Here is a 23,818-nt window from a genome sequence, read left to right as displayed (position 1 = left end):
TCAATCTCCTCCCGATGGTTTCCAGACACCACCAGAGTTACTGGTTGTGTCTTGTGTGTGATTAAAGGGAGGAGGGTGCCATCTAGTGCCCAAACCTGCAAAGGCGAAGGAAGCGCCACCAGAGGGAGCCCTACCTCTCTTGCCCATCTGCTGTCTAGCAAATTCCCTTCTGACCCCGTGTCCGCCAATGCTGGGGCTTGAAGGGTTAAATCCCCGCTCAGGATTGTAACTGGGAGTCGTGTGGCAATCTGTGTGTGTCTCACGTGAATGTTTTGACCCCCCCTTGGCCCAGTCTCTGAGGGCGATTGTTGTTGTGGCCGTTTGGGGCAGTTTTTCTGTGTGTGCTCTTTTGAGCTGCAAAGAAAACACTCCCCGCGGATCAGCCTGCTCATTTTGGCCCTGTGCGTTTCCCTAACAACGTCAGCAGGGGGAGCTGTTGCCCCACAGACCGCTGCGGCTGTGGAGCGTGGGGAGGGCGGCCCCTTTTCGAAACCAGAAGGGAGAGGGACGGCGCGTATCCGGTCACGTCCTTCGCCTCGCTCCCGACGGCGTTCCTCCAACCGATTGTCTAACTGTATAACGAGATCGATAAGCCCATCTAATCCCGCGGTTCCTCCTTAGCAACCAAATGCTCCTTCAGGACTAACGACAGTCCGTTTATGAAGGCAGCGCGGAGCGCAACGTCATTCCAGCCGGACCTCGCAGCCGCGATGCGGAAGTCGACTGCAAATTCGGCTGCACATCGGCGCCCCTGTCGCATTGACAGCAGCATTGTTGAAGCGGTCTCTCCTCTGTTAGGGTGATCAAACGCTGTTCTGAACTCCCCTACAAACCCAGTGTATGCTGATAACAACTGTGAGTTCTGTTCCCAGAGCGCCGTAGCCCAGGCGCGTGCCTTACCCCGAAGCAGAGCAATCACATAAGCTATTTTACTAGCATCTGACGCATACATGACGGGACGTTGTGCGAAGACGAGCGAACACTGCATGAGAAAGTCCGCGCACGTCTCCACACAACCTCCGTATGGCTCAGGAGGGCTTATGTATGCTTCAGGGGATGGTGGGAGGGGTTGTTGAACCACCACTGGAACGTTCATATCCTGCACAGGGTCAGCAGGAGGAGGAGCTGCAGCAGCGCCTTGAGCGCTCGCCGCCATCTGTGCGGAGAGAGCCTCCACCCTGCGGTTCAGGAGGATGTTTTGCTCGGTCATTTGATCCAACCGAGCCGTAAAGGCGGTGAGAATGTGCTGTAGCTCACCAATCACGCCTCCTGCAGACGCCTGCGCTCCCTGCTCTCCCATTGGTCGTTCAACAGCCGGGTGATGCCGCTCGGAGTCCATGACGCTGGCCGAGATATCCTGTTGTGAAAGTGTAGTGACACATACCCACAACAGGGGGCGCAAATGAACGGCCAATAGATGAGCCAAAAAGTAACAATTTAATGTTGTGAAATGTGCACAACGAATATACAGACAATCTTAGAATATAATTAGAGTCAATCCACAAAGGTGACGTGTGGGCAGGCTCGAGGATAGTAGACGTCTGTCCTGAGAAGAGCCGGAACCACACGATTTCCGCCGCCACAGAACCTGGTGAATACTGGAGCCGCCAAGTCCCGAATTCCCAGGTGATCACCGTCCCCGACTGTCGGATCTGGTACTGCTGGCGAGAATAAAGACAGTCAAGTGTGGGTGTGTGTACACCCAGTAACAACAACGGTGGGAATGCCACCTCCACCTCTCACTCAAACACTGCTGAGTACTGTAGATTCCTCAGGGGAAAAGAGTGCCTTCAGTGCTCTCACAGCTTCCACCGACGGAGGAACTGGTACTCCTGCAAACACTCACAATATACAAATATTGCAATTACAGAACAGCTGAGGATATTACCTCCAGTGAAGTATGATATCTCGGCGATGAGGTGGAGATGACGTCTGGGTTTTATGGAGTGAGATGATGAAGAATGAGTGACAGCTGTCAGGAAGTAATGAGTAACAGCTGTCACTCCCGGCTGTGTCTGTGGCGGCACCGCCCTCTCGTGCCTGAAGCCCGCACTTCAGGCAGGGCGCCCTCTGGTGGTGGGCCAGCAGTACCTCCTCTTCTGGCAGCCCACACAACAACAATCTCAGAATGTGTTAACCCTTGAACTCAGACGCAAATTGGATAACATCTCGGGGCAAATCCACGCCTTGCAAAGGAAGATATCGGAGGCCAGGGAATACTCATGAATTGGATCTGGTTGTTCATGTGAGCTACAAAGGTGTTTTTCACTGCTCAGCCATAATCATGGCAGGAATATCAGTCTCTGGAGGACAAAATGCCCCGTTGTTTTCCTCCAGAAGAATTTCTATGGCCTTGGTGAACCATTCGGCTGCCTTCTTTCTTATCTTCTCCAACTCCAGCACACATGGACAAAAACTGACTCATTTGCTACTCACACATGGACAGAAATTGATACGCATGCTCTCACCCCCCCCGTCCCCATCCCCCACCCCATCCTGGCCCCCACTCACGCCACTCCCTTCCCCCTCTGAGGTGCAGCACAATTTTAGCTGCTGTAGCTCTCCATCCCCCCCAACCTGGCGATGGCGTGACCACATGTTGCTGTGCCCCCCCCCACACTCACATCGCCTCATTTCGGAAAAGGGACTGTTTCAAAGTTTAGTGCACATAAACATGTCAAATGTATATGTGTGTCTTGAATTCTGATGTGTGCTATTATTATCTTGTGGATTAATTGCTGTATCTTGCCTGTGGTAATTGGAGTGTGGCCATAATCTCAATGTTGCACTCGTGTAATGACAGTGACAATAAATCCACCCATCTATCCATCTGCTGGTTGTGTGTCCAGCCGGCCCCGTGCATGTGTCCTGCCTGACACACATGCTTTGTGGACTGTGCGCCGTAGGGCAGACACCATGCCATGTGGAAAAAAGCTCACGTGGGTGACATGACATTCAGATTGCCCGCTGCATGTTATGATGTGACGATCCATTGCACCTGGGGTAGCCTGTCCGTGGACACGCTCACTGCAGCCCATTGCAACAGCAATATATGTTTTTATGTATGTCCACGGGAGGACAGTAAGCAGACACACACATCACAGTGAACAGTTGTTAGTTCATGTCCATCCAAACATGGTAGGTGTTCCCCAGCCGTGACGTCCAGAACCACAGATCTCCACAGCCGCTCCTATCAGCAGACACACCCCCTTCCAGTTCAGTGCACACGCCAATATGCCACTGTGTCTGTTTGGCAAAGAAACACTCAAGGGGGCATTTAGACAAATTTCAGATCCAGCTCGACAGTGATTGTCTGCTGACTGACTGCAAATGACCACACATTTTATAAGTGCCAAGCGAGCGGTGTTAGATGTTCATGTGTGACAGCTGGAATTTGGCCGACACCTGCCGCGAGAGGGTTTGATGGGCTCTCACAGTGCACACTCTGCCTTTCAGCCGCAAGTGTGTGCAATTAGTTGTAGCAACAAGTGCACGAGGCATTGGAGGCAGCTACGATTTTACATGTATTGCATACAATTCCTGCTTCAGGAATTAAGTTTTTGAACTTATGTATGTAAGTTAGGCTCAAACAATTTAATTCATTCATGTTTTACCAATTGTAATGTTTTATAAGTTTTTTTTTTTAATGTAGGGCTGCATTTCTTTTGACTAAGTATATCTAATAAACTGGCAACTGAGTGTATATTTATTTGTAGTCATATTGTTATGGTTTGGCCTGGAGTGGAACGGAGAACCCAAGTGCTGGGAGCAGAAACGAGAGTGGAGTGGATCAGAACACCTGTTTATTTACAAGGAATATGTATAATGATGTGGAAGGATCGGCAGCCTTGCAAAATGGAGACAGGGCCCGCACAGCGGTGGAACCAGGGAACCACAGTCCGGACGGCGTTGGTACCAAAGCGAGAAGTGGATGATGCAGTCCGGGAGCCAGGTGGCTGCCTGCAAGCTGTCGACGTGGAATCTGGAGAGGATACACAGGTGAGTGGATTGCTGAGCACATGAACCATGTCAGTTCCAGAAGTACTTCAAATAGACAGTCAGATTAAGACACAGTCTATATCTTAGCTGAGGCCAGAAAGTTGAAAACTAGGTGAAGCTAGAAAAAAACAGACAAAAATGCTGATCTTGGAAACTCATAAGCTGCAGGAAAAATTGCAGCGCGCAATCTAGAGAGTGTGGGAGCTCCGAGAAATCACTGTGTAGGAATGCACAACAGAGAGGTCAGTTACCATAAAAGATACGTTGAGTTTCTGGTGACAATGGAGTGAAGAGCCGGGGTTTATATGCAGGGACTGATGAGATGAGAAGCAGGTGTGTCGATCAGCTTGAGGCACGCCACCTGTGCAGAGGAGAAAAGCAGCAGCAGGAACAGGCAGCCCACAACACATATGCTGTAATCTCTTTCTTTCTGTCACACACACACTCAATTCAATTCATTTCCAATTTATTTCAATTATATTGCACCAAATCACAACAAAGTTGCCTCAAGGCGCTTCACACAAGTAACCTTACCAACCCCCAGAGCAAGCACACAGGTGACAATGGTAAGGAAAAACCTCCCTCTGATGATTTGAGGAAGAAACCTCAAGCAGACCAGACTCAAAGGGGTGACCCTCTGCATGCCATCAACATGTTTATTAGACCCCATTCCTACCAGGCTGCTCAAGGAAGCCCTACCATCATTTAATGCTTCGATCTTAAATATGATCAATCTATCTTTGTTAGTTGGCTATGTACCACAGGCTTTTAAGGTGGCAGTAATTAAACCATTACTTAAAGAGCCATCACTTGACCCAGCTATCTTAGCTAATTATAGGCCAATCTCCAACCTTCCTTTTCTCTCAAAAATTCTTGAAAGGGTAGTTGTAACAGTTGTAACAGAGTTTCAGTCAGGTTTTAGAATTCATCATAGTACAGAAACAGCATTAGTGAAGGTTACAAATGATCTTCTTATGGCCTCGGACAGTGGACTCATCTCTGTGCTTGTTCTGTTAGACCTCAGTGCTGCTTTTGATACTGTTGACCATAAAATTTTATTACAGAGATTAGAGCATGCCATAGGTGTTAAAGGCACTGCGCTGCGGTGGTGTGAATCATATTTATCTAATAGATTACAATTTGTTCATGTAAATGGGGAATCTTCTTCACAGACTAAAGTTAATTATGGAGTTCCACAAGGTTCTGTGCTAGGACCAATTTTATTCACTTTATACATGCTTCCCTTAGGTAGTATTATTAGACGGTATTGCTTAAATTGTCATTGTTAAGCAGATGATACCCAGCTTTATCTATCCATGAAACCAGAGGACACACACCAATTAGCTAAACTGCAGGATTGTCTTACAGACATAAGGACATGGATGACCTCTAATTTCCTGCTTTTAAACTCAGATAAAACTGAAGTTATTGTACTTGGCCCCACAAATCTTAGAAACATGGTGTCTAACCAGATCCTTACTCTGGATGGCATTACCCTGACCTCTAGTAATACTGTGAGAAATCTTGGAGTCATTTTTGATCAGGATATGTCATTCAAAGCGCATATTAAACAAATATGTAGGACTGCTTTTTTGCATTTACGCAATATCTCTAAAATCAGAAAGGTCTTGTCTCAGAGTGATGCTGAAAAACTAATTCATGCATTTATTTCCTCTAGGCTGGACTATTGTAATTCATTATTATCAGGTTGTCCTAAAAGTTCCCTAAAAAGCCTTCAGTTAATTCAAAATGCTGCAGCTAGAGTACTGACAGGGACTAGAAGGAGAGAGCATATCTCACCCATATTGGCCTCTCTTCATTGGCTTCCTGTTAATTCTAGAATAGAATTTAAAATTATTCTTCTTACTTATAAGGTTTTGAATAATCAGGTCCCATCTTATCTTAGGGACCTCGTAGTACCATATCACCCCAATAGAGCGCTTCGCTCTCAGACTGCAGGCTTACTTGTAGTTCCTAGGGTTTGTAAGAGTAGAATGGGAGGCAGAGCCTTCAGCTTTCAGGCTCCTCTCCTCTGGAACCAGCTCCCAATTCAGATCAGGGAGACAGACACCCTCTCTACTTTTAAGATTAGGCTTAAAACTTTCCTTTTTGCTAAAGCTTATAGTTAGGGCTGGATCAGGTGACCCTGAACCATCCCTTAGTTATGCTGCTATAGACCTAGACTGCTGGGGGGTTCCCATGATGCACTGTTTCTTTCTCTTTTTGCTCTGTATGCACCACTCTGCATTTAATCATTAGTGATCGATCTCTGCTCCCCTCCACAGCATGTCTTTTTCCTGGTTCTCTCCCTCAGCCCCAACCAGTCCCAGCAGAAGACTGCCCCTCCCTGAGCCTGGTTCTGCTGGAGGTTTCTTCCTGTTAAAAGGGAGTTTTTCCTTCCCACTGTAGCCAAGTGCTTGCTCACAGGGGGTCGTTTTGACCGTTGGGGTTTTACATAATTATTGTATGGCCTTGCCTTACAATATAAAACGCCTTGGGGCAACTGTTTGTTGTGATTTGGCGCTATATAAAAAAAAAAATTGATTGATTGATTGATTGATTGATTGGGCCATGCTACCAACACCATTGACAATTTACAAAATGAATATACAGAAAATGTTGCCAGTGCACAGGACGGGAGGGTTGTAGAAGAAGACACCCACTCACAACTCTAGAGGGAGCTGCACCTCAGAGAGAAAAATCAGAATCAGGCATTAGTCAGGCACACGACAGATACACCTACTGTTTTATACTTCTGTTAGGCACACGACAGATACACCTACTGTTTTATACTTCTGTTATTCTCAGTGTACTGCATTATTGTCATGTTGTGTGGTACAGGTGCCTGTCCACTTTTGTAAAATCTGGACTGAAACACTTGTTAAAAATCTGTTCAAAAAGTGTTGGTCAGCATTTAGAGGGTCTGTATCAGACCTCTTATCACAACAACACAATAAGACTGGCCAAAAACATCATCTCTGACACTAACCATGTTCTGAGCAGGGAATATGTCCTTCTTCCATCTGGACACCGATACAGTGTTCTATGGTTTAACAAGGTCAGACTGAAACATTCTTTTGTGCATCAATCAATACTTAAATTAAATAAGGAGCTTAATCCATAACAACATCATCAAGGCTGCAATGTGAGTTTTTGTTGTTGTTGTTGTTGTTGTATGGATTGTTTGTTTGTGAAATATATGTGTCTTATTTGTGTTGTAACGGAGCTACTGAATATGTAAGACAAATTTTGGATCTCTGATCTGACAATAAAGTATTATCTTATATTATCTAGAAAGACAACACATACAGTATAATTTGTCAGTGATCACTTCACATCACAGTTATAACTCACTCACTCATTCCTCAGATGACATTATTGAAAGTATTTATCATTCCCATATGTATAACCGCTATAAGCTGTTCAGGCTGTCCTTCAGATCATGATATTACATTGTTGTGCTATAAAGTAGTATGTCTAATGTATTTGAACCACTGAAATTCTTTAACATGTACCATGTGCAAAAGATAGCAAGGTACTAGTGCTGCGTTTACACATAACGAAGGCACATCACAAATGCCATGAAGTATACCTTCTTGGCCGCTGATCACGAATGTGATGATTTGGAGCAGAGGCATTAGGTGTCCTCAGGAACTGCTGCAACCTGTTACCACGCGTTACGATTAATGGCATGTGTTGCTGGAGAAATATCAGGAACCGTTACGCACGGTCAAGAATAATGTTCCGCATTGTTGTGCGCTATCCAGCGTAACAGCGCATTGTTAAGTTCTGTTACGTTGTGAATGAGACGAACTGTCTCCACACACACACCCATATTCATTCAACAGTCAGTTGCTGAATAATTCAGATCGCTCCAGTTTTTCCTCAACAGCCACAGCAGAAGAACTTTGTGACTGCATGCTTAGTTGGGCTCTGTGCCATCTCAGAGAGCCAGATGTGTGGTTCCACTCGGCTCTCATCTCGCGTGTTTTCCCAAACATCAGGCACATGCAGCAGGTGGAACACCTGCAGGAGCACGGTGAGGAGCACTGGAACAAGGCTTTTAGCCAACTTGGCGTCACTGTCCTTCTTCAGCATACTGCAGCATTGAAACTGACTGTGGCGCAGCAGGGTTTAATTGTGCGCACGTCAGAGCAGAGTGCTGTCACGCTCTGTTAAGGATCGCCACTAATCAAGACTGATCAACAAGTTCAGTTGCAACCTCCATGACACGAGGCGAAATGAGGGTGCTGCGTGACATTCGTGGAAGAGTTTTTGACAGTCAAAATCATGCTCCACAAAAATCACGAATATCATAGCCTGTCCGTGGACACGCTCACTGCAGCCCATTGCAACAGCAATATATGTTTTTATGTATGTCCACGGGAGGACAGTAAGCAGACACACACATCACAGTGAACAGTTGTTAGTTCATGTCCATCCAAACATGGTAGGTGTTCCCCAGCCGTGACGTCCAGAACCACAGATCTCCACAGCCGCTCCTATCAGCAGACACACCCCCTTCCAGTTCAGTGCACACGCCAATATGCCACTGTGTCTGTTTGGCAAAGAAACACTCAAGGGGGCATTTAGACAAATTTCAGATCCAGCTCGACAGTGATTGTCTGCTGACTGACTGCAAATGACCACACATTTTATAAGTGCCAAGCGAGCGGTGTTAGATGTTCATGTGTGACAGCTGGAATTTGGCCGACACCTGCCGCGAGAGGGTTTGATGGGCTCTCACAGTGCACACTCTGCCTTTCAGCCGCAAGTGTGTGCAATTAGTTGTAGCAACAAGTGCACGAGGCATTGGAGGCAGCTACGATTTTACATGTATTGCATACAATTCCTGCTTCAGGAATTAAGTTTTTGAACTTATGTATGTAAGTTAGGCTCAAACAATTTAATTCATTCATGTTTTACCAATTGTAATGTTTTATAAGTTGTTTTTTTTTATGTAGGGCTGCATTTCTTTTGACTAAGTATATCTAATAAACTGGCAACTGAGTGTATATTTATTTGTAGTCATATTGTTATGGTTTGGCCTGGAGTGGAACGGAGAACCCAAGTGCTGGGAGCAGAAACGAGAGTGGAGTGGATCAGAACACCTGTTTATTTACAAGGAATATGTATAATGATGTGGAAGGATCGGCAGCCTTGCAAAATGGAGACAGGGCCCGCACAGCGGTGGAACCAGGGAACCACAGTCCGGACGGCGTTGGTACCAAAGCGAGAAGTGGATGATGCAGTCCGGGAGCCAGGTGGCTGCCTGCAAGCTGTCGACGTGGAATCTGGAGAGGATACACAGGTGAGTGGATTGCTGAGCACATGAACCATGTCAGTTCCAGAAGTACTTCAAATAGACAGTCAGATTAAGACACAGTCTATATCTTAGCTGAGGCCAGAAAGTTGAAAACTAGGTGAAGCTAGAAAAAAACAGACAAAAATGCTGATCTTGGAAACTCATAAGCTGCAGGAAAAATTGCAGCGCGCAATCTAGAGAGTGTGGGAGCTCCGAGAAATCACTGTGTAGGAATGCACAACAGAGAGGTCAGTTACCATAAAAGATACGTTGAGTTTCTGGTGACAATGGAGTGAAGAGCCGGGGTTTATATGCAGGGACTGATGAGATGAGAAGCAGGTGTGTCGATCAGCTTGAGGCACGCCACCTGTGCAGAGGAGAAAAGCAGCAGCAGGAACAGGCAGCCCACAACACATATGCTGTAATCTCTTTCTTTCTGTCACACACACACTCAATTCAATTCATTTCCAATTTATTTCAATTATATTGCACCAAATCACAACAAAGTTGCCTCAAGGCGCTTCACACAAGTAACCTTACCAACCCCCAGAGCAAGCACACAGGTGACAATGGTAAGGAAAAACCTCCCTCTGATGATTTGAGGAAGAAACCTCAAGCAGACCAGACTCAAAGGGGTGACCCTCTGCATGCCATCAACATGTTTATTAGACCCCATTCCTACCAGGCTGCTCAAGGAAGCCCTACCATCATTTAATGCTTCGATCTTAAATATGATCAATCTATCTTTGTTAGTTGGCTATGTACCACAGGCTTTTAAGGTGGCAGTAATTAAACCATTACTTAAAGAGCCATCACTTGACCCAGCTATCTTAGCTAATTATAGGCCAATCTCCAACCTTCCTTTTCTCTCAAAAATTCTTGAAAGGGTAGTTGTAACAGTTGTAACAGAGTTTCAGTCAGGTTTTAGAATTCATCATAGTACAGAAACAGCATTAGTGAAGGTTACAAATGATCTTCTTATGGCCTCGGACAGTGGACTCATCTCTGTGCTTGTTCTGTTAGACCTCAGTGCTGCTTTTGATACTGTTGACCATAAAATTTTATTACAGAGATTAGAGCATGCCATAGGTGTTAAAGGCACTGCGCTGCGGTGGTGTGAATCATATTTATCTAATAGATTACAATTTGTTCATGTAAATGGGGAATCTTCTTCACAGACTAAAGTTAATTATGGAGTTCCACAAGGTTCTGTGCTAGGACCAATTTTATTCACTTTATACATGCTTCCCTTAGGTAGTATTATTAGACGGTATTGCTTAAATTGTCATTGTTAAGCAGATGATACCCAGCTTTATCTATCCATGAAACCAGAGGACACACACCAATTAGCTAAACTGCAGGATTGTCTTACAGACATAAGGACATGGATGACCTCTAATTTCCTGCTTTTAAACTCAGATAAAACTGAAGTTATTGTACTTGGCCCCACAAATCTTAGAAACATGGTGTCTAACCAGATCCTTACTCTGGATGGCATTACCCTGACCTCTAGTAATACTGTGAGAAATCTTGGAGTCATTTTTGATCAGGATATGTCATTCAAAGCGCATATTAAACAAATATGTAGGACTGCTTTTTTGCATTTACGCAATATCTCTAAAATCAGAAAGGTCTTGTCTCAGAGTGATGCTGAAAACTAATTCATGCATTTATTTCCTCTAGGCTGGACTATTGTAATTCATTATTATCAGGTTGTCCTAAAAGTTCCCTAAAAAGCCTTCAGTTAATTCAAAATGCTGCAGCTAGAGTACTGACAGGGACTAGAAGGAGAGAGCATATCTCACCCATATTGGCCTCTCTTCATTGGCTTCCTGTTAATTCTAGAATAGAATTTAAAATTATTCTTCTTACTTATAAGGTTTTGAATAATCAGGTCCCATCTTATCTTAGGGACCTCGTAGTACCATATCACCCCAATAGAGCACTTCGCTCTCAGACTGCAGGCTTACTTGTAGTTCCTAGGGTTTGTAAGAGTAGAATGGGAGGCAGAGCCTTCAGCTTTCAGGCTCCTCTCCTCTGGAACCAGCTCCCAATTCAGATCAGGGAGACAGACACCCTCTCTACTTTTAAGATTAGGCTTAAAACTTTCCTTTTTGCTAAAGCTTATAGTTAGGGCTGGATCAGGTGACCCTGAACCATCCCTTAGTTATGCTGCTATAGACCTAGACTGCTGGGGGGTTCCCATGATGCACTGTTTCTTTCTCTTTTTGCTCTGTATGCACCACTCTGCATTTAATCATTAGTGATCGATCTCTGCTCCCCTCCACAGCATGTCTTTTTCCTGGTTCTCTCCCTCAGCCCCAACCAGTCCCAGCAGAAGACTGCCCCTCCCTGAGCCTGGTTCTGCTGGAGGTTTCTTCCTGTTAAAAGGGAGTTTTTCCTTCCCACTGTAGCCAAGTGCTTGCTCACAGGGGGTCGTTTTGACCGTTGGGGTTTTACATAATTATTGTATGGCCTTGCCTTACAATATAAAACGCCTTGGGGCAACTGTTTGTTGTGATTTGGCGCTATATAAAAAAAAAAATTGATTGATTGATTGATTGATTGGGCCATGCTACCAACACCATTGACAATTTACAAAATGAATATACAGAAAATGTTGCCAGTGCACAGGACGGGAGGGTTGTAGAAGAAGACACCCACTCACAACTCTAGAGGGAGCTGCACCTCAGAGAGAAAAATCAGAATCAGGCATTAGTCAGGCACACGACAGATACACCTACTGTTTTATACTTCTGTTAGGCACACGACAGATACACCTACTGTTTTATACTTCTGTTATTCTCAGTGTACTGCATTATTGTCATGTTGTGTGGTACAGGTGCCTGTCCACTTTTGTAAAATCTGGACTGAAACACTTGTTAAAAATCTGTTCAAAAAGTGTTGGTCAGCATTTAGAGGGTCTGTATCAGACCTCTTATCACAACAACACAATAAGACTGGCCAAAAACATCATCTCTGACACTAACCATGTTCTGAGCAGGGAATATGTCCTTCTTCCATCTGGACACCGATACAGTGTTCTATGGTTTAACAAGGTCAGACTGAAACATTCTTTTGTGCATCAATCAATACTTAAATTAAATAAGGAGCTTAATCCATAACAACATCATCAAGGCTGCAATGTGAGTTTTTGTTGTTGTTGTTGTTGTTGTATGGATTGTTTGTTTGTGAAATATATGTGTCTTATTTGTGTTGTAACGGAGCTACTGAATATGTAAGACAAATTTTGGATCTCTGATCTGACAATAAAGTATTATCTTATATTATCTAGAAAGACAACACATACAGTATAATTTGTCAGTGATCACTTCACATCACAGTTATAACTCACTCACTCATTCCTCAGATGACATTATTGAAAGTATTTATCATTCCCATATGTATAACCGCTATAAGCTGTTCAGGCTGTCCTTCAGATCATGATATTACATTGTTGTGCTATAAAGTAGTATGTCTAATGTATTTGAACCACTGAAATTCTTTAACATGTACCATGTGCAAAAGATAGCAAGGTACTAGTGCTGCGTTTACACATAACGAAGGCACATCACAAATGCCATGAAGTATACCTTCTTGGCCGCTGATCACGAATGTGATGATTTGGAGCAGAGGCATTAGGTGTCCTCAGAACTGCTGCAACCTGTAACCACGCGTTACGATTAATGGCATGTGTTGCTGGAGAAATATCAGGAACCGTTACGCACGGTCAAGAATATGTCCGCATTGTTGTGCGCTATCCAGCGTAACAGCGCATTGTTAAGTTCTGTTACGTTGTGAATGAGACGAACGTCTCCACACACACACCCATATTCATTCACAGTCAGTTGCTGAAAATTCAGATCGCTCCAGTTTTTCTCCTCACAGCCACAGCCGAAGAACTTTGTGACTGCATGCTTAGTTGGCTCTGTGCCATCTCAGAGAGCCAGATGTGTGGTTCCACTCGCTCTCATCTCGCGTGTTTTCCCAAAATCAGGCACATGCAGCAGGTGGAACACCTGCAGGAGCACGGTGAGGAGCACTGGAACAGGCTTTTAGCCAACTTGGCGTCACTAGTCCTTACTTCAGACATACTGCAGCATGAAACTGACTGTGGCGCAGCAGGTTTAATTGTGCGCACGTCAGAGCAGAATGCTGTCACGCTCTGTTAAAGGATCGCCACTAATCAGACTGATCAACAAGTTCAGTTTGCAACCCTCCATGACACGAGGCGAAATGAGGGTGCTGCGTGACATTCGTGGAAGAGTTTTTGACAGTCAAAATCATGCTCCACAAAAATCACGAATATCACGCACCAACATGCACTATTAAGAAAGCTATTCAGATGTGTTAAGTCACATTAAGAATGTCAGGAATGTGCCAAGAATGATGCAAATATGACATTCGTAACACGTCTTGCCTATGTGTAAACGCACCATAACCACAGGCTTCTTGTTTGAATTCAGTCACCAAGAGCAGCTTTGATTCAAAGAATAGATTCAAGATTTCAAATACTTCAAAAAGTGCTTCAAGCGACAATCTTTGCTTCAAATTATGTGATGACCTTCCTCTTTATCCAAATCTGCACCAAAATAAATAGGATCATGGATCATAAATAGGACCATGCTTAACGCTGCCATCGAGTTTACTGCACCATGTCAGTAAATTTCTTCACAGTCAGGCAAACAACAAATGTAAATGAAAATTTAACAAATTCATTGCACTTTAAGGCAGGTTCGTAAAGACTTGGAAATGGAGGCCATGAATTACTGATTCACTGATGTGAGGTTTTCTCACCCCAGAGCTTAATTTTATTATGTGCAGTGAATAAATTTGTATATAGGAGTGCTGCTAATGAGGCTTAATAAAGATGTTAGCCTATGGCAAACACAGGATTGACTGGGCCTGTATTCTATTTAAGAGTCATTGGAGCAGCCCTTTGGGAAGAGGTGACCCATCCAAGACCACAGGGCTGTAAAAGAGTTTACCTATTTGATCTTAATTATCAGACTGGCTATTTTGAAAGTTAATTTAGCAGCTGCACCTTTGCAGAGTACAACTTTGGTCATGCCAAAGTCAGCGAGCCCTACAGCTAGCTAGAATGTCCTAGGTGAGGTATTACATTAAAGGAGTGCATAACCGTGTCACTAAACCACATTATGACTGACCTGAGGAGAGAAGGTGAGATTACCTCAATGCTATTGTCTTACATTTGGAGTACAGCCCAGGGTTTAATCAAATCTTGAAGCAATCAATGCGCTAGCTTCAATGGGCACTTTCCTTGTCCTTGGAACCAAGGAGTGTTTAAAAACGATCCCACTGGCAAAAAGAGTCGTTTCAGATACATCTGCAGAATGAGATTATCCTCCATCATCCTCTACCCACCATGATATCTAATGCTGCCTGCCTTATCTTCCAAGCATTCAGTCAACCTCCTAAAACCAAGTCTAAAAACATTTCGCAGAGTCCTTTCTCTTTCAGCCTCCACACAAAACAACACACAACTTTTCTTGTTTGTGCAGAACCTTTTCATTCTTTGTTGTCTATTTTTTCATACATGATAGCTAACCTGCTGTGCAAGTGGGTGTCTTGTGTGCCTCTGGGTGAAAGAAGTAAAGGATAAATCAGAATTGAGAACAATCTGGCAGCACTTGTGGATGTGCTGCACTTTGTTGTTGAAATATAACAACGAAAACCCCTGTGGTTGGACTGGACGTTGTCCCAAATAGGGGCATCTATTATGAAGCAATTTCCGGCATGTGTAGGCACATGCTGTTCAAGTCCACAAATTGCCACAAAGAAGAGGGTTTTTTTATTTGTCTGTTTGTTTTTAGATAAAAAGATATAGAAACATGATTGCACACACACTGCAAACTTCCTCTTACACAAAAATATCAGTATATTCAATACCATTGAGTTCAAAAGTAAGAGGACACACTGACGCCATGCCTATGTTTCTAAGTGTGAGACATATCAATAAAATATTACACGGGCTTACACATGGTAAAGTTCATGACCAATAAAATTAGTAATGCCAATATTTTTTTTTCAAGACAACAAAATGCCCAGGGCTCAGATTCTCAGTGCATCTCAAAGCCCTCTCAAAGAGCTCCTAACTTAAGCCTTGGTCCCACTGAGTGAAGAAGGAGTGAAGAAGGAGCCACACACCCTGTTTTTTTTTTTTTTGTTTGTTTCGTGAGCTATCGTGGCATTATAGTGGCTCAGAGTGGCTCTTAGAGGCATTATCTTCAGTTAACAAGGCTCCTCTCTGAGCGTGGCGCTAATTTCAAGATGTTCAAAATTTAGCAACAACAGCATGGCGCAGTTTGTGTTCGAGTTACTGCGACGGCTTAGAGGCATTTGCGTGGTGCTTACGAGTCTGCAAAAAGTCCATTATCCATGCGCCTGGCACCTTCGCAGGACCTGAGAGGCTATTCTTGGAGTGGCTCCTCCTCTTGCGCCCACAATTGCACCTGCTCTGTGCATTGGACTCTATATAAAATAATTATTTTGTAGCGGATTAATCATTTTCTGTCAAACCTTGGATGCCAAAAATACGTCTAATCGCTTCTGGAATTAATGGATCACATGAGCTCCGCTGTGTGTGCGCACTGAGGCAGTGACTCATCATCATGCTTCAAACGAGCATTTAGGCAGAACGCCAGTTCACAAAAGAGTGATTTTTCAGTCAATATTGGACGAACACAAAGTTAAAATTTGGGTGACTGCTTGAAAGTGGATGTGTGTTTAAAGCCATGGAAGATAATAACTCCAGTGGAGCAGCTAAGAGCAGGAGCTGTGCGGCAACACAGGTGGAGAGCATGCAAAAGACCGATTTTGAAGACATAACACAAAGTTAAAAATTGTATCATGGTGACTTGTAAGCTGCGGAAGAAATAAAGAAAAATATATATATATATATATATATATATATATATATATATATATATATATATATATATATATATATATATATATATATATATATATATATATATATATATATATATATATAAAATGATCCACAGGTGTATATAATAAAACGGCCACCTCATTCTGTATGCAGAACAGCAAGAGTGCTTTTGCAGAAATAAATGGACGAACACAAAGTCAAAAGTGGATTCACGTTGTAAAAATGATTGTGTTTAAAGCCAGGGGAAAAAATAAAGCCAGCAAGCCACAGATGGAAAGGAAGCCACTAGAAAGAGCAGAGAGGCGGCTGTCCATGAAAGGACAACACCGCGGCACATGCGGGGTACAGAGAGGCACATAGTGGCACCCTCATAGTGGATACCTGATAGATGAAAATGTGGGTCATTCTTCAAATAATCACCCCACACCCATGCGTGGCTCCTTCTTCAGCCTTCATTATTCGGTGGGACTGAGGCTTTAGCCTAAAATATCCTGGCAAGGTCTCCCAGCCTAAGAGATATCCCAGAGCTGTCTGAGAGCAGATAAACGGTAAATGGACTGCATTTATATAGTGCTTTTCCATCTGCATCAGATGCTCAAAGCGCTTTACAATTATGCCACACATTCACCCCGATGTCAGGGTGCTGCCATACAAGGCACTCACTACACACCGGGAGCAAGGGCCCTTAGTGATTTTCCAGTCAGGCGGGGATTTGAACCGAGGATCTTCTGGTCTCAAGCACAACACCTTAACCACGAGACCATCACCTCTGTTCAAGGAGTGGACAGAAACTCCTTTCTTTGTGAGGAGGCGGGGTTTACCCTGTTGCTAGGTAAGACACAGTCCTCTCAACTCAACTGAATCTTTATTTCTAAAGCACATTTAAAACAACAGCAGTCAACCAAAGTGCTGTACATAAATTAAAAAATGGGCACCAAGATCAGAATTCATAAATAAATTAACTAAAAATAAGAATTAAATTACAACAGGCAATAAAACTAATAAAAGACAAAGTAAAATGAAGAGTAAAAAGTAGTAAGAAATAATTTAATTTGATTTAATTGAATTTGATTTACATTGCGCCAAATCACAATGCCGTCTCAGGTGAAACGCATAAGTAAAGTCTAACCAACCCCTAGAGTAAGTGCACAGGCAATAGTGTTAAGGAAAAAGGAAGAAAACTCAATCAGACCAGACTCAAAGGGGTGACCCTCTGCTTGGTCCATGCTACTGAAAGACTACAAATAAGGTAAAATTTGACAGCATTAAGCAGCAGGAAAAACAGAAGGTGAAACAGAGATGTAATCGCTCATTTAGGAAACACCACAGAAAAGAAATAGGTTTTTAAAGAGGCATTAAAAGTCTCTAAGGAGAGGGATGATCTAATATTAAAGGGGAGACTATTCCAGAGGCTAGGGCAGCCGCTGCAAAGGCCCTGTCACCTCTTGTCTTTCATCTGGTTTTAGGCACCTTCAGCAACAGTTGGTTGCTGGAGGTGCCAGCAAGACCTTAAGGCTCTGGTTGGGGTGTAAGGAAAAAGAAGCTCCAAAAGATACACTGGAGCCAGGCCATTGAGGGCTTTAAAAACAATTCAAAGAAGTTTAAAATCATCACAGTAATGGACCGGAAGCCAGTGAAGACTAGTCAAGACCGGCTTAATGTGGTCGGACTTTTTCTTTCCCAAAAGAAGATGAGCATCAGCGTTCTGAATAAGCTAGAGGCAGTTTAGACAGGACCGATCCAAGCCAATGTTCAGAGAGTTACAATAATCTGGTCTACTTGTGACAAAGGAGTGGATAACCTTCTCAAGGTCAATCCTAGAGAAATATGGCTTGGACTTGACTAGGAGACCGAGTTGGAAGAAACTTGTTCGAACAAAAGCACTGATCTGCTAATCAAATTTAAAATGGCTGTCAAAGATCACTCCAATGTTCTTCACACAGGAGTGAATGTTGGAATCCAGGGGACACAGGACATCAGCAGAGCAGGCTGTGGAAGTACTCCCCAAAACAGGATAACTTCCGTCATAGATTCATTAAGATTATACAGTGTTGTACCATGTGGTTTTTCAACTGTTCTCAACTGTTAAGCACCTGACTGTCCTGTACAACCCAGTTTGCCTTCGTGTCTGAATACATTCAACCAAAGAAGTTATTTGATTCAACATAACATTATATTGAATCTGTAAAATATAATTACCTTTGGTGTACAACCCAGTACAGTTTGAAGATTTGCTGTCTGAAAACTTTGTATTTTCACCATTTATGACAAGACAGAAAAAGCTGGCAAGATACTTAAAGGCTAAAGGTAAGACATCTTTTACTAAAGACACAATTAAGGGCAACCAATAATTTAATGCTTTAATCTATTCTCTTTATCTATTTATCTATTACAGAATTCAGCTTTAATCATTATTGCTAGAAATCTTAAACAAAAAACTTTCGCTTTAATTCTTTATGGTTACTGGACTAATGCTTTAATCTATTCTCTTTATCTATTTATCTGTTACAGAATTCTGCTTTAATCATTATTGCTTGAAATCTTAGACAAAAAGTACTTTCACTTTAATTCTTTATGGTAACTGGGCAACCAATAATTTAATGCTTTAATCTGTTCTCTTTATCTATTTATCTTTTATGGTTACTGGGCAACCTGACACTCTGGATGACCAGGGCAAGCTGCCCTTTGGTCACACTGTTCATGACATATGTGAGTTGGTGGCCAAAGTCTTTCCAAACCTCCACTGTAACTACCAGAACCACAACTGGCTGAGTGAACATGCTATCCTTGCTCCAAAGAACTTGGCAGTGGATGACATCAATGCTAAGCTCCTGCCCAGCTTCCAGGGCAGGCCTCCAGCTACATGTCAATTGACACAGTGCCCGATCCAGATGAGGTGGTTAACTACCCAGTTGAGTTCCTTAACAGCCTGGCACCAGCAGGCCTCCCACCACACAGCTTGGTGCTCAAAGTTGGTGCCCCAGTCATGCTCCTGCGGAATCTCGACCCACCCAAGCTCGGCAATGGAACATGACTCACAATTAAGAAGTTGATGCCAAGGCTCCTGGAGGCCACAGTAATGACAGGCAAGGCCAAGAGAGAAGATGTCTTTATACCAAGGATTCCACTTATCCCATCAGACATGCCATTTGAGTTCAGGCGTCTGCAGTTTCCAGTCAAACCCAGCTTTGCAGTGTCCATCAACAAGGCTCAGGGACAGTCCCTTAAGGTGGTTGGACTGAATCTGGCAGAACCTGTGTTCTCCCACAGCCAGTTGTATGTCGGCTGCTCCAGCGTTGGTAACAAAGAACAGATGTTGTTGGGAAGGTGTCGTAACACGGACCTGCAACGGGGGGCGCAAATGAACGGACAATGGATAAGACAAAGAGTAACAATTTAGTGTTGTGAAACGCACAACTGGATACAGACAAAAATATATAATGCCAATTAAACACAAGGTGACGTGCGGGCAGGCTCGAAGATAGGAGACCTCTGGCGATCGAAGAGCCGGGACCCACACAGCTTCCAGCACCAACGGCCTGAAGAACACCGGAGCCGCCAAGTCCTGAGTCCCCAGGTGGTCACCGTCTTCTGTTGCAGACCCTGGTACTGCTGGCAGAAGATGAAAACAGTTAATGGTGAGTGTGTATCCACACCCCAGTAATCCTTCACCCACAGGTCTTCAGGGAGGGAAAACCTCCACCTCCGATACAGAATCACCCGTGCAGCTCCTGACAGTTGCTCCTTGGATGGAGTGAGAGGCGAAGACGTCGCAGACTCTCAATGCACGCCAATCCAATTATTACAGACTTCAGGAATACGGCTGCACACAGAACAATAATTAGTCTCAGAAAGTATGAATTGCAGAGAATTACCTTAACGGTAGCTGATTTCTCGGCGAGGAGGTGGAGTAATAATCCGGCTTTTGTAGGGAAGGTGGTGATTGGTGACAGCTTGGTGTAAATGAGTGACAGCTGTCACTCTCTGTTGTCTCGCGCCCTCTCATGCTTGAAGCCCGCACTCCAAGCAGGGGCGCCGACTGGTGGTGGTGGGCCAGCAGTACCTCCTCTTCAGCGGCCCCACACAACAGGACCCCCCCCCTCAACGGGCGCCTCCTGGCGCCCCGAACCAGGCTCGTCCGGGTGTCAGCGGTAGAAATCGGCCAGGGAGGGCCGGGTCCCAGGATGAAGCTCCTCTTCACCCAGGAGCGTTCTTCGGGTCCGTACCCCTCCCAGTCCACCAGGTATTGAAAACCCCGGCCCTTCCGACGGACGTCCAGGAGCCAACGAACAGTCCATGCCGGCTCCCCGTCGATGATATGGGCAGGAGGTGGTACGGGTCCAGGGGTGCAGAGTGGTGAGGCGTGGTATGGTTTCAATCTGGAGACGTGAAACACTGGGTGAATCCGCAGTGAAGCTGGGAGTTTCAGCTTCACCGCGGCCGGTCTGAGGATCTTGACTATGGAAAAAGGTCAGATGAACCGGTCTTTGAGTTTCTGCGATTCAACCTGAAGTGGGATGTCCTTAGTTGATAACCACACCTCCTGCCCAGGCTGGTATGTAGGGGCCGGGGAACGCCGGCGATCTGCATGGGCCTTAGCCCTCGTCCGGGCCTGCAAGAGGGCAGAACGGCCGGTCTGCCACACCCGGCGGCACCTCCGTAGGTGGGCCTGGACTGAGGGGACCCCGACCTCTCCCTCCACAAGTGGGAACAATGGGGGCTGATACCCTAAACATGCCTCAAAAGGGGAGAGGCCGGTAGCTGATGAGACTTGGCTATTGTGGGCGTACTCGATCCAGGCCAGATGGTCACTCCAGGCCGCCAGATGTGCGGAGGTTACGCAGTGGAGGGCCTGCTCCAACTCCTGGTTTGCCCGCTCTGCCTGGCCGTTCGTCTGTGGGTGATACCCGGACGAGAGACTCACGGTGGCCCCCAGTTCCTTACAAAAACTCCCTCCAGACCTGCGAGGAGAACTGGGGACCACGATCTGAAACGATGTCCGATGGTATCCCATGCAGACGCACGACGTGGTGGACCAGGAGGTCTGCTGTCTCCTGGGCCGTCGGAAGCTTCGGGAGGGCCACGAAGTGGGCCACCTTGGAGAACCGGTCCAGTATCGTGAGAATGATGGTGTTGCCCTGGGACGGCGGGAGGCCCGTGACGAAGTCTAGGCTGATGTGAGACCAGGGGCGATGAGGCACAGGCAGGGGCTGGAGGAGGCCCCTGATCTTATGGTGATCCGCCTTGCCCCTAGCACAGGTGGTACAGGGCCTGGACATAGTCCCGGATTCGGCTTCCAGTGACGCCCACCAGAAGCGCTGCTGGACCACTGCCACGGTCCTACGTACTCCGGGATGACGAGAACTTGGATCCGTGGCAGAAGTCCAAGACGGCAGCCCTGGCCTCTGGTGGGACGTAGAGTCTGTTCTTAGGACCGTTCCCCGGTCTGGGTTCCTTGCCAGGGCCCTCCCGGAGCGGTCTTCTCCACGTCCCAGGTGAGGCTGCGCCATGACAGGGACTCGGGAACGATGTTCTCGATGGGGTCTGACAATTCGGCCTTAGGCTTCCTCTTCGTGGCACCCGGGACAGTGCGTCGGATCGTTGGTTCCTAGTCCGGGACGGTAGGTGTCCGGGAAGTCAAAGCGTCCGAAGACAGGGGCCAGCGGGCTTGCCTGGGGTTTCAGCCGCTTGGCGGTCCGGATGTCTCCAGGTTCCGATGGTCCGTGAAAACCGTGAAAGGCACCATAGCTCCCTCCAACAGGTGTCTCCACTCTTCAAGAGCTCCTTCACCGCGAGGAGTTCCGATTGCCCACGTCATAGTTGCGTTCAGCGGGGGTCAACCTGCAGGAAAAGTAGACACATGGATGGAGAACCTTGTTGGACTCCCCGCTCTGGGACAGCACGGCTCCTATCCCTGAGTCAGATGCGTCACCTCCACTATGAAACTGGCGAGTAGGATCAGGCTGCACCAGAACTGGTGCAGACGAAAACCGGCGTTTCAACTCCCTAAACGCGGCTTTGCACCGATTCGACCAGGTGAAAGGGACTTTAGTGGAGGTCAGGGCAGTCAGGACGCTAACAACCTGACTGTAACTTTAATGAACCTCCGGTAGAAATTTGCAAAGCCGAGGAACTGTTGCAGCTTCCTACGGCTTGTTGGTTGGGGCCAATCTCTCACCGCCGCAACCTTGGCCGGATCCGGGGGTGACGGAGTTGGAGGAGATTATGAACCCCCAGGAAGGACAATATGTGCGGTGGAACTCACCACTTCTCGCCCTACACAAACACCGGTTCTCTAGTAACCGCTGCAGGACCTGACGTACATGCTGGACATGAGTTTCAGGGTCGGAGAAAGATGAGTATATCATCCAGATATACGAAGACAAACCGGTGCAGGAAGTCCCGCAAGACTCATTAACCAATGCTTGGAAACGTCGCGGGGGCATTAGTGAGGCCAAACGGCCATGACCAGGTACTCAAAGTGACCATAACGGGGTGTTAAATGCCGTCTTCCATTCGTCTCCTTCCGGATCCGAACCAGGTGGTACGCATTCCTAAGATCTAGTTTGGTGAATATTTTTGCTCCATGCAGGGGCTGCGTGAAACACTGAATCCACAGGGCAACGGGTTATCGATTGCGAACCGTAATCTATTTCAGCCACTCTGTAGTCAATGCATGGACGGAGTCCGCCGTCTTTTTACCCACAAAAAAGAAACCCGCACCCATCGGGGAGGTGGAGTTCCGAATCAACCCGGCGGCTAAGGAGTCCCGGATGTAGGTCTCCATCGATTCGCGTTCCGGACGTGAGAGGTTGTACAATCTACTGGACGGGTACTCAGTGCCCGAGATCAAATCGATGGCACAATCGTACGGTCGGTGCGGGGGAAGAGTGAGTGCCAGATCTTTGCTGAAGACGTCAGCAAGATCGTGGTACTCCTCAGGCACCGCCGTTAGATTGGGGGGGACTTTGACCTCCTCTTTAGCTGTGATTCCAGGTGGAACCGAGGATCCAAGACACTCCCGGTGGCAGGTTTCGCTCCACTGCGTCACCACCCCAGACGGCCAATCAATCCGGGGATTGTGCTTCACCATCCATGGAAATCCCAAATCACTCGGGAGGTAGAAGGTGTCACAAAAAAACCACGATCTCCTCCCTGTGATTCCCAGACACAACCAAGGTCACGGGCTGTGTCTGATGTGTAATTAACAGGAGTAGAGTGCCATTCTAGTGCTCGCACCTTCATGGTGACGGCAGAGCCACCGAGGGAGCCCTACTTCCCTTGCCCATCTGCTATCCGAGATTCCCTTCTGACCCCGTGTCTACCAGTGCTGGGGCGTGAAGGGTTAAATCCCCACTCAGGATGTTACTGGGATTCGTGCAGAATTTATGGGTTTTCCCCGTGTGCATATTATGGCCCACCCTTAGCCCAGTTCCTAAGGATGGGCGTTGGCGTTTGATCGTTTGGGGCTAGTCTTTTAACATGTGCTCACAAGAGCCACAGGAAAAACACTCCCCGCGGGCCAGCCTCCTTTGTCTGATATTTGATTTTAATTTGCCCTGCTCGTGTCCATAGCTTCGTCAGCAGGGGGAGCTGTTGCC

The sequence above is a fragment of the Thalassophryne amazonica genome, chromosome 1 (genome assembly GCF_902500255.1).
Source record: "Thalassophryne amazonica chromosome 1, fThaAma1.1, whole genome shotgun sequence".
Lineage (NCBI taxonomy): Eukaryota > Metazoa > Chordata > Actinopteri > Batrachoidiformes > Batrachoididae > Thalassophryne > Thalassophryne amazonica.
The sequence above is the reverse complement of the archived record's forward strand: the minus strand, read 5'-3'. Positions refer to the sequence as shown.